Source organism: Mycteria americana, chromosome Z (assembly GCF_035582795.1).
Source record: "Mycteria americana isolate JAX WOST 10 ecotype Jacksonville Zoo and Gardens chromosome Z, USCA_MyAme_1.0, whole genome shotgun sequence".
NCBI classification, from domain to species: domain Eukaryota; kingdom Metazoa; phylum Chordata; class Aves; order Ciconiiformes; family Ciconiidae; genus Mycteria; species Mycteria americana.
The window spans coordinates 73,189,472-73,203,112 of record NC_134396.1 but is presented as its reverse complement, the minus strand read 5'-3'; the positions used below and the strand labels follow the sequence as shown (position 1 = coordinate 73,203,112).

At 36.1% G+C, this 13,641-nt stretch overlaps 1 protein-coding gene across 5 annotated transcripts in view; it reads right to left on the bottom strand.

Moving 5' to 3' along the window:
* XRCC4 (X-ray repair cross complementing 4) overlaps positions 1–13,641 on the bottom strand; it is a 186,865-nt gene that overhangs the window by 47,934 nt on the left and 125,290 nt on the right. The window lies entirely within an intron of this gene.

Sequence of the window (13,641 nt, the reverse complement as noted above, 5' to 3'; positions counted from 1 at the left end):
CCTGTCACTCTGCTGACCTTATTTAATTTCTTCTATACTACAGAGTCTAAATATGAAGAGTATCAGGCTTCCAAGACTATAGATCTTGTCATCAAAGATTATAAATAATTTTGAATATTCATTCAGAATTTTTTAGTTCAAATGTGATTTCACACTACCAACATGATTCAATACATTTGAATCAATAACCTATAAATTAATTTATAAAATTTTTGAAATCTCTGGATGAGCTTGGTCTACCAAGGGCCCACTTAACAACTAAAATAGCTATTTGGGCTACATAGTTTCTAGGAATGCCCAACTTCACAAGCATCTGAAATGATTAAGCAGCTCCCTAGACAGCCTAAAAGTTCTCTAGGAACTTACCATTAGCTACACGTGTGTTCTGCAGTACCCTTGCACTGAGCTCCGATATAATCCAGAATTAGCAGGCAAGCTCCAGGACTATCAACAGAATCTTCTAGAGAAGCTCAGAAACTTAGATGAAGTCAAATGAAATTAATTTTAAGCTTGACATCACACCACATAGTGCCCCCTTTTTCTCCAAAGTCTAGATGAGAACACTTGCCCAGTGAGACTCGGGATGGTAGACTCTACGCAGCCTGAGAAGACTGAACTACACCCGTTTTCCAGGAGATGGTCCAAATCCAGCAGCTTTCAAATATTCAGATGGAAGAACCCAACTTTTCCTATTGGTTCCCTAGAGACCCCTGAGGGACTAAGCGGCAGCTAATGGAGACAGTGCTGAATCTAAGCCACATGAATCAGATTATTCTTCCCAGTTCTTCCAAGGCACCTACTTTTGTCAATTAACCCTATAAGAAATTTAGGCTGATATGTCTATCAGACAGGACCTACCTTATCTTGGGCCAGACCTAAAACTGAGGTGAGGTAATTGTCTGAATTAGACACCATAAATGGAGTAGACTGGATTCCAAAAGCTATTCCAAGGTGCTACTGGCAAGGTTATGAGCTGCCTCAAAAAAAAACTTGCAGCTGTGTTTCCGTTTTGTACATCTAAATGTTTAGGTGAAACTGCTCAGAAAAACCACCTGACTTCTCTTTTCTTCCTTATTTCTTCACATATATTAAGGCAATCACATTTTGCTCTAGCAGACAATAGAGACTGTGTTACAGGAGACAACACACTTTTGTAAGAACATACAATGGAAGAATAATATTTGGAGATGTCAGGTGATGGCAAGTTAACCTACACACAGGTGCACCTTTATGCAGACAGTGTTAGGCTCCACTTTGGTTCATTTTCTGAATTCCATGTCAAATTGACGAAGTCTAACAACTGGGAAGTTTTCAAGATGAAAAGCACTTGTCAACATGACTCAACCAAGGAATATATTTAAAAGCAAAGAACTCAATTACATATGGAATGTCTGTGCCCTGCTAAGGACAGCAATTTTAGCTGTGACAGAAATTTTAATGCTAATGATTTGGAAGTCCTAACTGAGACTCAACTTTTTAATGCTAAGGTAACAGCATTTAAACAAATACCAGATGAATGCTTTAAAACTAAACACTGTGCTTAAATATTACTCAAGACAGGAATGTCTCGTAAAAAAGTGAAGATGTGAAACAAAAATATGAAGAGCCAGCTTCAATTCAGGAAGATTCAAGTCATTTGAAAGGCTTGCATAGAATACATTCTCTTCTGAATAGAAATATATGTTTTGGTTGGTATATCATGAAGCTCAAATGGCGTTTGGAAAATTCTTCTCAAGCACTCAGTGTGGGTCAACTTTGCTCTTAAAGGAGATTTGCCACTGATTTGAAAGTTGGGCTAACTTTCAAGGCATTTGAAAAGCACTTTCAGTGCTCTAAAAAGGCAGGTCATTTTGCAGTCTTCTTTATCTTGTTAGATGTAAAAATTCTGATCAGTCAAATGCTAACATCAGAAGATATACAGGCCAATAACACATATCATCATATTCAGTATAACCTATCTACATATGAGCTGGGTTTGCAAAGGGACCTCAGCAACAGAAAGGTTAGAACTAATGAAGAAATAAGTTGTATCTTTTTAGCTTGGCAAAAGGAGAACATGTCAGGACACAGGAGTCAGTGCAGAACTGGGAGTGGTATGCAAGAAACCATGAAAAAGAGGAGCGTCTGGCTAACACTGTCTTAGGGTAACATGAAACATTGACTTCTTGGTAAATCTAAGCTAAGAAAAGGTTATGACAGCATCAGAAACATCTCAACCTTGCAAATCACTTCATTAGAGATACTGTGAACTTAGGATTGTGGTCTTTGGCAACATCCTGCAGCAGTCATACTGAATAAACAGTCTAAAAACCATTCATACTTCTGTCCAAAGATGCAATGGTTGATTTGGTATTATTTAGAGCAGAAAAGGCGTGGATGCATATCAGGCATGCAGAAGGCCATCATTATACACCTCTCAAGTGTTACACTGGATACGAGAAAGTAGGAAGACAAATAGAAGACTGAGAAGTCTTACAGAAAAGAGTGAATAAAGACTCAGTTGGGCAACACTGTGTCCCTCTAACACTAAATCCCGTATCACTACAACCCCTCCAGCTCTTACAATCCTATCCCCATTTATTTCAGTGCCTTAACATAATTTTTCTAAGTCTCCTCCTATACACATAAATGTTTGTAATTTCCTCACCCTCCTATTGCAAAACAGCCATGTCCATTACCTCCCCACTAGCATGCTCTCAGCTACCGCCCAACCAAAGGTGCTAACCGGGCAAAACCAATGTGGTGCGACTGTAGGCATAACACGAGAGCTGCGGTCATGCTGTTTGTTTGGCTAGTGGTGGCACACCTGAATCCATGGGCAGCCAGATCAGTAAGTGTTATCTGTGTTTAGACTCGTCAGCCACCACCTGCTCGCCAAGGGGCAAACAGAACATTGCTCCTCGGCGGCTCGCTGGCCCAACCAACCACTGTTGCTCCCATCTTTGGGAAGTACAACACATACCCTGACGGTAAGTTGCACAAACTTGATATATGCTGTAGAAAAACTCTTTTGCTCCCCTATGCTCCTGTTCTTTCCCATGCTTCTCTCACACACCGTTATCACTGGTTGGGGGATACTGGTTTGGAAGTTTTGCTTATACTAGCTCTGGCATTGCTCAGAGTAACATTGATAAAAAGTTGATACTTTCAGCTCTTTTTAAAAGTTTGAATGTGGAGCTCACAAAGTATTTTGAATCCTTTAAAGAGTCAACGGGGAACTCATCAAATCCTGATGATATTTTATTTTTATTTGGAGATCTTCTGTTTGTGTTTTCAAATCTGTTTTTACTTTAACTGAAATAGCTGTTCAGATTCTATCACTTTGAATTTTGTCAACACAACTAGGAATAATCTGGGTTTTTTTCTCATTGAACATCTTCAGGCAATGCTGTAGCTACACAGATATATAACTAAAGGGGAGTATTTATATATCGAGGGATTCTTTCTTAACCTGGTGTTTCAGTACAGCTTGACAGTGATACAGCATCTGAGCAGAAAAATAATTCTGTATTTGCGATCAACAGCAAATCCAGTAGGTATACAATTTATAGAAATGTCTTGAGTGGTGTATTTTAGCCTAAAGGCTTAAGGAGTTTCTTTAAAAAAATATATAATTTTTCAGGATACTTTAATAAAAGTAGAATTTCGTTCAGGTAGTTTAATAGTTATCCAGGGAGCAACTCCGGAGAGACAAAAGCAATAATAGTCTGGATGGTTCACATCACCACTAGAAACTAAATGACATGATTTATCATCACTTTACTCCAATTTTACACTTGTGCAACTTCAAGGTTTAGTGAGTTGCACCAGAACGTTGAGGTAATGAATAAGGTACCATATTCCTCTCTGAGCAAAAAATAACCCCTGTGAAAATATTCTAAAGTGTTGCTTAGGAATCTGAGGAGTGGAGTGGGGCAGATCACAATGTGAATTAAGTGTTGATAACCGTTTTCTTCCTGTGGCCAAATAATAATTCGGAACCTGATAATTTTAAATCCTATGTGGTTAACTTCTCAATATGGAAAAAAAGATCCATCTTTTTTCTAAACTTTTGCTAAATTCCGTGAAGCACTCTCTGTGAAATAGGTATTCTAAAACATAAACCAAATTTCTTTCAACCTTTTTCTACAATTACCACCTTTTTCAACAACCTTCTCACAAATTATTTTCTCAAGTTAAATACCTTCTTTACCTTTTCTATAGAAACATAAGGCTAGAGGCACCATTTTTTAATTTAACAGACAGGTCTCTTTGATGTCAAATTCTCTTTCTGATATCTACATAAGTGGTAGAAGTGGTATACAAAATATTTATTTTTATGAATAATTATCAGCTTTTAAAGAAGCACATTAGAAATCTCATCTATTTCTAGAATGAAACCTGGAATGAAACTTACCCTCGTCAAACAGTAGTGTTTACATGCACATTTGGCCTTTTTCCTCAGTTTTAGTCATTATTACTGTGTTCATTCTAAACATACAGGATGAAATATTGATGTCATTGGCTAGACTATTGTCAGATTTGAATTCACCTTAGTACTTGATGTCTTTTGAATCATTGAGATCATTTTGAAAAGAGCCTTTTATTTTATCACACATCTGCTATTTAACGTGCATTACAACATTGACTCTTTTGCTGATCGTCTTTGAATACTGACCATTTTCATTCAGTTTTATACCAAGTCCACTTATAATAGTTGTTATACAGTTAACAATCTGAAGAAAATACAAGCATGTAAATAATTTTCAAATTACTGTTCGTATGTACAAGCTTGAATGATGCAAGCTACATGTAAATTGTTATGAATGGTTTGACAGCTGAATAAAATAAGGGATTTTTTAAAGTGTTATTAAGTAATCAAGGAAGTCTTCCAGCAGTATTCTATGTAAACAAGTGTGTATTAATCTAATTCTATATCTCCTGCAGCTTCTAATAAGCTTTTGTTTTTATTTACATTCAAGGAGATTGAAAGGGTAGTTAAATTATTTTAAGAGAGACATAATGTGAAATTTGTCCAACTCTTTCTCTTATTCTACAAGTTTTTAGACTGATGCATAAGAATGTGCTATATAACCTCCCACAGATGGCACAAGTCATCAAAAAGGATACTGATTAATGTCATGCTGAATCCTGATACGACTTGACAGAAACAGATGAGTCCTCTCAACCGACCATGAAAGTGCATTTGCTTATACCACATGTATTAGTCACAGTGTATAAGTTTATGAATATTTATCCATACAGACCAGATTTGGGGATGCTCTAAATATTATTGAAAATCCATTGTCATGGATTTCACGTGCTTAATGTACTGCTTTGGGGAAACATATATACGTGATAAATAGGAAAACAAATGCACAAATCAGTGCCTCTCACCATGTTCCCTCTCATCTGTCTGCTCAGTAATGTGCCCAGTGTCATCTCTCACCGTTTTCTGTACTCCTGTCTAGACCTTTCTTGGTCTTTCTCCAAGTCACTGTGAAAGATCAACCTGCTTTGTGAGGCAGAAGGTACAGGATTAAAACAAAACTCAGCACAAGTCTGTTTACTTGGAGTGCTTTTCCCCTTGGTTTTCCTACGTTTTTGCAGTAGATTCAAGCATTCTGGAACAGAAAATGTTCTGATATTGGTATCTTTTTCAGTTTCAACAGCATCCTTGGCAACTATGAAACAGTAAATCTAATGAACCTGCCATAAAAGACATAAAAGGAGATGGAGAGAAAGCCACAGAAAATTTGCTGAATGTACTCTGTATTATACATTATATACAGGAGGTCTAGCAGGTCACCTAAGTCTGATATAATATTGCTTACTGGCTGGATGTAGGTCTTCACATTCAACAGTAATCAGTGAAATTAAGCAGCTGAAAACAAATAGGCAATCTAGACACGGCCTTCACTGTTTGAGGAGTGAAGTCACTATTGGAAAAATAAGTTCCATGGATTTAGTTCTGTGGGTTTTATACAGAGGATGAATCACTTATTTTAGCATAAAGAAATTGAAAAGTGTTGCTAATTCTAAATGGCAGCTTTTTAGCCCTGCTTTGCTGAGGTGCGACATTTTTTGGGGGCAGAAGGAGGAAGAAAGGATGATTCATTGGTAAAAAGTACAGAAAAAGGACAAATACAAATAAAAATAAAAAGATTAATAGCTTCTTGCAGTGAATCTGACTTTTGAAAAGTGCACTGAACTAAGCAGAAGCTGAGCAATCACCTCAATGGAGCAGGAGCATTTGCAAGTGTTTGTGAAATCATTTCCCAAATCCTGAGTTTTAGTCTAGTTTTGTGCATGGGATTTTCCCCATAATGTTTCCTGGGGTCCCTAATGAGTTAAGGGATTACTGGTCTTCACAGACAGTTGTGCTATATGGAATACTCTAATTTAAGCCAGTAAGGAAGACATACTTAATGATCAACCTAATGAACAATAAACCCAGATATTTGAGAAAGCTTTATCTCATTAATATAGCCAAGCTTTCATCTCATTCTCTTCCGTGCTGTCTATCTTTGACATCAGGACTGAGCTGGCAAGCATGGTTACTTAGGCTTTCCATCAGTCTAGTCTTAATCTCCTGCCAACATGTATAATCAAAATCTTAGGCATCTACATTACCTGCTTCTTCCTATTAAAAGTAATGTGAAAATAATTCTGCCTGAAGAGCTGTTTTAGGAAATGGAGGTTTAATTGACACCATCATCAAGAGCCCTTTACGGAAGTGTTCATAAAGAGGGTGCACATTTGCTGCCATACACTAATCACAAGAATGTACAAGGAATTTTAAATATTGCCTTCTTTGTTGTTTTTAACGCAATATCTTTTTCTTACTTCCCACCCTTCCCCCTAAAAGACTGAAAATATTGTAGCTTGGTCTACATCAAAAGCCAACAAATATTCCAGCACTGCCGGTTAGCTCAACCGCACACAATCTTTCCTCCTTCTTACTGTAATTTACTCCTGAGGAGCAATTCTTTTGCCTCCCACATTAAAATACTCCAGCTCAGATCACAGTATTTAACAAAACTAATCCATAGCGTGATAAATTGAACTATACCAACCCACAACCTACCTAAGAGAGCCTTAAAATATAAAATTTAGTTCAAACATCATTCCAATACAAAAACTTTGTTAGAAAGGCAAGGGAAAAAAACACCAAAAATTTACCAGAAAGGTAATGGAAGAAGATATTGTTTCCATTTTTTAAGCTATCCTCATAATCTCACAGCTACCAGTTTTACTGACATACATTATCGATTAATCATTTGAAACATGTATCTCACCAAATTTGTCACAGTAATAAAATCCTGCTCTAAAGAACATGCTCTGAGAAAACACAGGGTAGAGTCCTGTCAGTCTTACAATAACTTTTCCATCAGCAGTCAATTATTAGGCTATTCCTAGTGACAAAAATTGGTGAGATGTGCTACAAAGTAGAGACCTGAGCGACTTTGCTCAGGAGAAATTGCAACCTCAGAGGTCAGCAAATAATGTTCATTTTTCCCTGCCCCTGGCTTTCAGCCTTCATATTTTCCCATCTTTCCCTGGGGAGTCAGGAGAAATGGTGATTGCGGATACCAGTTCCTTGCACTTCCCATGGAAATAAATCATCCCTTCCCATATGGATGTGGAAGCCTAATTATCTACCGCTCAGTTAAAACAAAGACACTTGCTGCACAGAAAGCCAGGGTGCCACCAAGAGAAAACCAACTGTATTGTGTTGTATTTATTTCTGCCTTATTCATTCCAGTTGAATATGGAATTACTCTAGATTTTTTGCAAGTTTTTTTTTTTGCAAATATTGCTATGCATTGTAACCAAAGGCTTCTATCCTTTTTTCCTCTGATGACACCCCATTTTTATACAGCCACAGTCACATAACACAAGTATTAAACACAGCTCTTCTTTCTAATCCAACCTTATGCAATCTTAAATATTCACAGGTGACTGTTTAGAAGATGAGTAACACTTATCAAAACTCCCATCAGTCCACACAAAGTTACAATACAATTTTTAATATTTGCACAGGTGAGTCAAAACAGTCTGTCTGGTATGACTGTTGACCGACTGCTGCTGCCAATGTCATGGCAAAAAGGAAAAGAAAGAAACCATCCAAAGTATAAGAAAATGCTGAGCATGAATGAAACACAAAAAGGACTTAATTCAGGTATTTAAAAAATTTTTTGTTTGATTCTCACATTAAAGTCTCAAATGAACCTGACTGTCCACTTCTAAGAGATTTCTTAACCTGTTTACATTTCAGCCTGAATAGGTTAATTATCAAAAACTTTCTAAACATTGAATTTCACAAATTTATTATGGCAGGAATGAGCTTATCACTCCTGTACACAGACACTACATTGACTCACTGATATACCAATGATCATAGTGCTTTGTCATTCCATGCAAGGCTCTGCAAGTTGTCTCCAACTGTATTAAATAAATACACTTAATGAATAAAAAAGTGACATGTCAACATGAACTCTCAAATATATCTTTTTTTAAAAGGGGGGAACTGTGGTGTAAACTTTATACCCCCTCTGGACCTTGGAAGATTATGGTATCATTTTCAGTGGAATCCAAATTTCACTTGGTTAAACCTTTACGAGAAAGAATTACTTGTTGTGTGAGACAGTAATACCGATGTTTATGTGTAACCCTCTGAGAATGCCAAATTCCAGGACAAATCTATGTTTTTGCTACCTGAGTCATTGGTGGTGGCAAACCACATTTTAAATAAACGTTGCATTAGGACTTTAAAAATGTGAACCACAAGCAATAAATTAAACAAATGCAGACAGATGATCCCCAGGGGATTCCTGGCACACCACAGGCTCTGAGTGCTTTTAAAGGGGTGGAAGGTTATCAAAAGAAAGACAAGTCCAGCTTATTACAGTATTGGAATATAATGCTAAGAGCTTTCTTTTCAAATAAATGCTATATACCTATGAGGACTGTAAAAACCTTTGAAGGTACAGAAAGAGATGAGAGTATGAAAATAAAAACCCCCCACATTTATCATTAACAAGCTAAAACTATGCAGCTGATTCTACCCACAATTACATGCGTGACTAACTTTAATCAGACCCTTAAGTCAAGAACAAACACTGAGCATGAGGACTGTAACAACTGTATTTAAAGTAAAAATGACATTCTCTCTTTGCCCTCTTCTGATGGAGCAGGTGATGGCAATGCAGGTGGCACAAAACACCCCCTGGCAACTCCTGGAACTTCCAAATACCCAGTCAGCAATCTGAATATGTTTTTTTTACTTCATATGGTTGTTTCTGAGGACTCCTAGATAACATGTTGAACGCTTTATGGCCTCTGAAAAAGCAGCATTCATATCTAAGAAAGAAAGATTTAAATTACTGGTGGCAAAGATCCTATCAAATTCAGTGGGGCTATGACTGCATCTAAATATTTCAGCAAAATGACACATACTGAAGTTAAGGGAAAGCATCTCTTTCCTTCAATTTAAATGTAGGCCTGATTCTGACAGTTGCTCAGTTTTATCAATCAAGCAAGAAGTATCAAGCCAGCAAAAGTCAAATTTCAATTTAAAAAAAAGAGACAGTAACAGCTCCATCAAATGTACAAAACTAGACTTATACATATGAAACTGAAATTTTTGACATGCAGAATAACTAATAAGTCAGAGTCACAGTGCTTGGTGTAAACATGTATTTCTTTATAGAAAAGGCAAGCAAATAGTAGCTGTTATTTCTCCTCAATTGAATTAAAAGTATTTCTTAACACTTGCTTCTCAGAATTATGAAGCATTTTCTCTGTAATATCATTTTTTGGTTGTCTCTACTGTTATTCTCAGGAGAATCCAGCATATTTGCATCCATAATAAGGTTTTTCCTGTATTTAAGATGCCTTCCCCCAAACCACTTCTGTAATTGTACATATCCGCAACAGTATGTACATGTTCAATAGCAAGGAAATTATAAACATTATATAGCAGCCAGAATGGATTACATTTTGAAACATACAGAATAACTTAAAGAAATTTTGAGCTTTATCCAGTAAAGCCTTCCTCCTAGGAAACCCATGTGTGAATGAGGATCATAAAACTAGATCCTTTATTAGTAAGAAACAACAGACAGACAGAAAAAAAGGTTTTGCTTTTCTTACCTCTTTCAATAAAAACAATTTTGATAAACCAAAGCAGAAAGATAGATTTTTTACTTGTGGAAACAAAGTAACAGTTGTAAGCTATACTAGAAAAAGGAAGCTTTTTCCTGATTTACTTTTGTTTTAGTTATAGAGACTCCAGCACTGGTTGGGTTCCACTGTACTCTGTGACTACAGACTGTACAAGCTACACAAAGTATTCTGTATTCAATGACTATGCTTAATTTATAAAATTATATAAAAAAAATTTGTCATCTTCAGTAGGTACTATCTTCTCTCAAATAGGTTCCAATACTTTTAAAGTGAAATTATTATAGAAACATCCAATTATTTATAGGATTCAGGCTGACAGGCCATACACTTAAGCCGCTATATTGAATGCATATTCTACACAGCTAATAGTGTTATTCATATGCAGTCCCCTGAGAGATTTGGGTAATGCATCAATAAGCATAATTTCTAACTGTGGGTTGGGATTGCTCTTATTAATTTTTCTCCTCCAAGTATGAAATGCAAATTGTGAAAAGTAGAATTTGCATCTTAACTTGACTTACATATTATCTCTGCTTTGCACCTTAGGAAATTGCCAGATATTAAGTTACAGTTAAAGCTTCACCAATACCATCACAGTTTACTGGAATCAGAATAATTTTATTTTACTTCCTGACTCAATCATATTTTGAACTGCAAGAACCATCCTTTGTCGCATTTTAAAAATGTGCAAATTGCAAGCTACAGTTTGACTGTTATCAACTATAAGTAACATCTGTCTGTCTAAAGAAGCATTTCCTTTCATTGGATATCTCAGACTTGAAAAACAACCTGCTAGAAAGCTGGATAAACCTGAATCTTGGCAGTTCACTGACCAACTAATTATTCTGAATTTCTACTTTATCCTAAAGAACATCTTTATCTCAGCAAATAATTAAACAGTTCACTTAGCAGACCTTGTTCCACAAATCCTAGTTCAGTTCTTTGCCGATCTCATGTCTATGCTACTTTCACTAAGCTTAATATTATCCAAAGCACATTTCAAAGTTTCATTAAAAATCTTGATTTAGTCCTTGAATAAATTGTCACAGTAATACTAGATGTCTGTATAGATAAATACAATTCAACTCCTTTTCCTGCTACTGCACCCACACACAAAGCATGAGAAAGGCAGTACTCCTTTTGCTCTAATTTCTATGTTAAACAGACTTTTATTTGCATTCTTCTCAGTATTCTTGGTCATATCTAAGAATATATTTTCATTCCAAAGAACTAGAGAATTGCTACATAACTAGCCTCAACATCCATAAATCTAAAATATTTGGGGAAATAGAATCCTTTTATTTTTCATGACTCAGTATTTACTTTAAATGCTCTTAACTTTAAGCATAAACGGTACTTTCCTACCATACTTTAAAATCTTAGGAGAAATACATAAAAGTTAAGATATAATTCCTGTAATGTGATAACAATGACTGTGTTGAAAAACACTGTATTTTCAAAAAACAATCTGAAAGCCAAAAAGAAAAAAAAAAACTTGGATAATCTCCTTCAGTAAAGAGTTATTTTTTCTTCTGATTTAGGATCTTGTATCAATTGACTTACAATGCAACAATATAAAGACAGTGTTATGCCCCTGATCTTTGGTTTGTAACTGCCCTTTCATTGCATGGCAAACATGAAACAGGCACTGATGGTGTCAGCAAAACTTGCAAATGGAAAATAATTCTAAATAAGCTTTAGTTTGTTAAAGCAAGAACTGTGGGATATGATTTTAGGTGATAGCACCTTAGAGTATTTACATTACGAGTAAAGAATCAAATCTTTCTGCAGGTCTGTGCAGGAGAGCTCAGAAATAAGGATTCATCCGTGCATTTGCAAATGTGATCACAATCTGTTATTTGATCCTCCTGCCAAACAGAAAAGCATCACATGCTTGCAAGGGCTGTACATCTTCCATATTTGTGATGGAGCATTTCCAAAGGTGAAGGAATTTAGAGGTTAACTTCCTCCCCGCCCCTGCGCCGCCCCAGCAGGCTGGGGTGGTTTGCTTGGATTAGTAATTTTTTGCTAAGTGACACAATACTGGAAAACATTTCGGGCAGGACCCCAATGTACTATCAGCTTAAGATAAAGCCTTTCGCATCGTGTAGGATCTAGCCTTCTGTCAGTAGAAATTACTGGAGAGGCTTCATAAAAAGCAACATCTATATTTGTGAACTGGATTATGATACTAATTCTACATCTCCCAACTTTTGACAGGCTGAAGAGAAGTGAAAATTATTAGCCAAGCAAATTGACTGAAAGCTTGATTAGCAGCTGGCAAAAGACTTAAGATGAAGTTCAAAACCCAAGAACTAAGCAGGGACACTGAGAAAAATAATCAGGAAAATGGAAATGATTACAGTTCGGCTTTCGTAATGTTCCAGGTAAATGGGGAGATCTAACATCTTCTTATAATCAAAGAATTAGCACTGCCACTGTATTTTTAACTAAAGAAGGGATTAAAAAACATATTCCAGTATTGGGCAATATCACGTGTGATTTCTGAAGTCACCACGGGATCATAGAGAAACATGGATCTTCCATTGTCAGATACACCTTCACCGTACTGGAAGGCATGTCACAGGCCAAGCAATGTTGTGACCTGTAGTGCAAAGCTGTTGTTTACAATGCAATTCATACATACTTAATGCAAAAAGAAAAAGGGGGATAGAGGCTGATAGAATGGATGTTCCATACGGTAAGCCTTAAAATATGACCAATTATGTTATAGCCAAGAAGAAGAGCCACTCTTCAGATTCAGCTCTGACTTGATTCTGTAAGCATATTAAAAATGCTTTGCACAGTATGAAAAACATAATGTTGCTTTGTTTTTGCTAAAATTTGCCTTACTTAAAGGAATTAAAACAAAAATATCAATATCCTCTTAGTCTTTCCCCTACACACAGGACTCATATGTTCATACACTGGGGATTACTCAGCCCAAGGCATCTATATTTTGTTTTGCAATCATTTGCCTCCGTAGGTTTTCTTTCCACAATCAATACTAAAAAGAGTGAAATTGTGTTTCAGGCAACACAGCCAGACTCTCAAAATCAAACTGACTACACACAATGGGGAAAGGGCATTGTTCATTGTAATATACTAGACTCTAAAAGAACAGAAGAGCAGATTTTGACATTTTTCTACACCATTCTAAAAAATTTTTTTTTTTTAACTAATAAAACAGGATTGTAAGTTTAAACATTCCTAGCTGGCATCAAGCCACAATCTTCTATGTCAAAATAAGATAATTCTCTTGCTGATTTAAACAGAAATCTTTGCAAATTATGGGAAATGTCTTTGTAGTCTATTTGTGTCCATGTCTGTTTAAATAGTTTATTATCCATTGCATATTACAGATAAAAAGGCAAAATAAGTATTTTCAAATCTAACTTACCATAGATGTTAAAAAAAAGATCAGTTTTTGAAGAAAATACGACCAATCATATTGCAGCTCCAAAGTAATTCTAT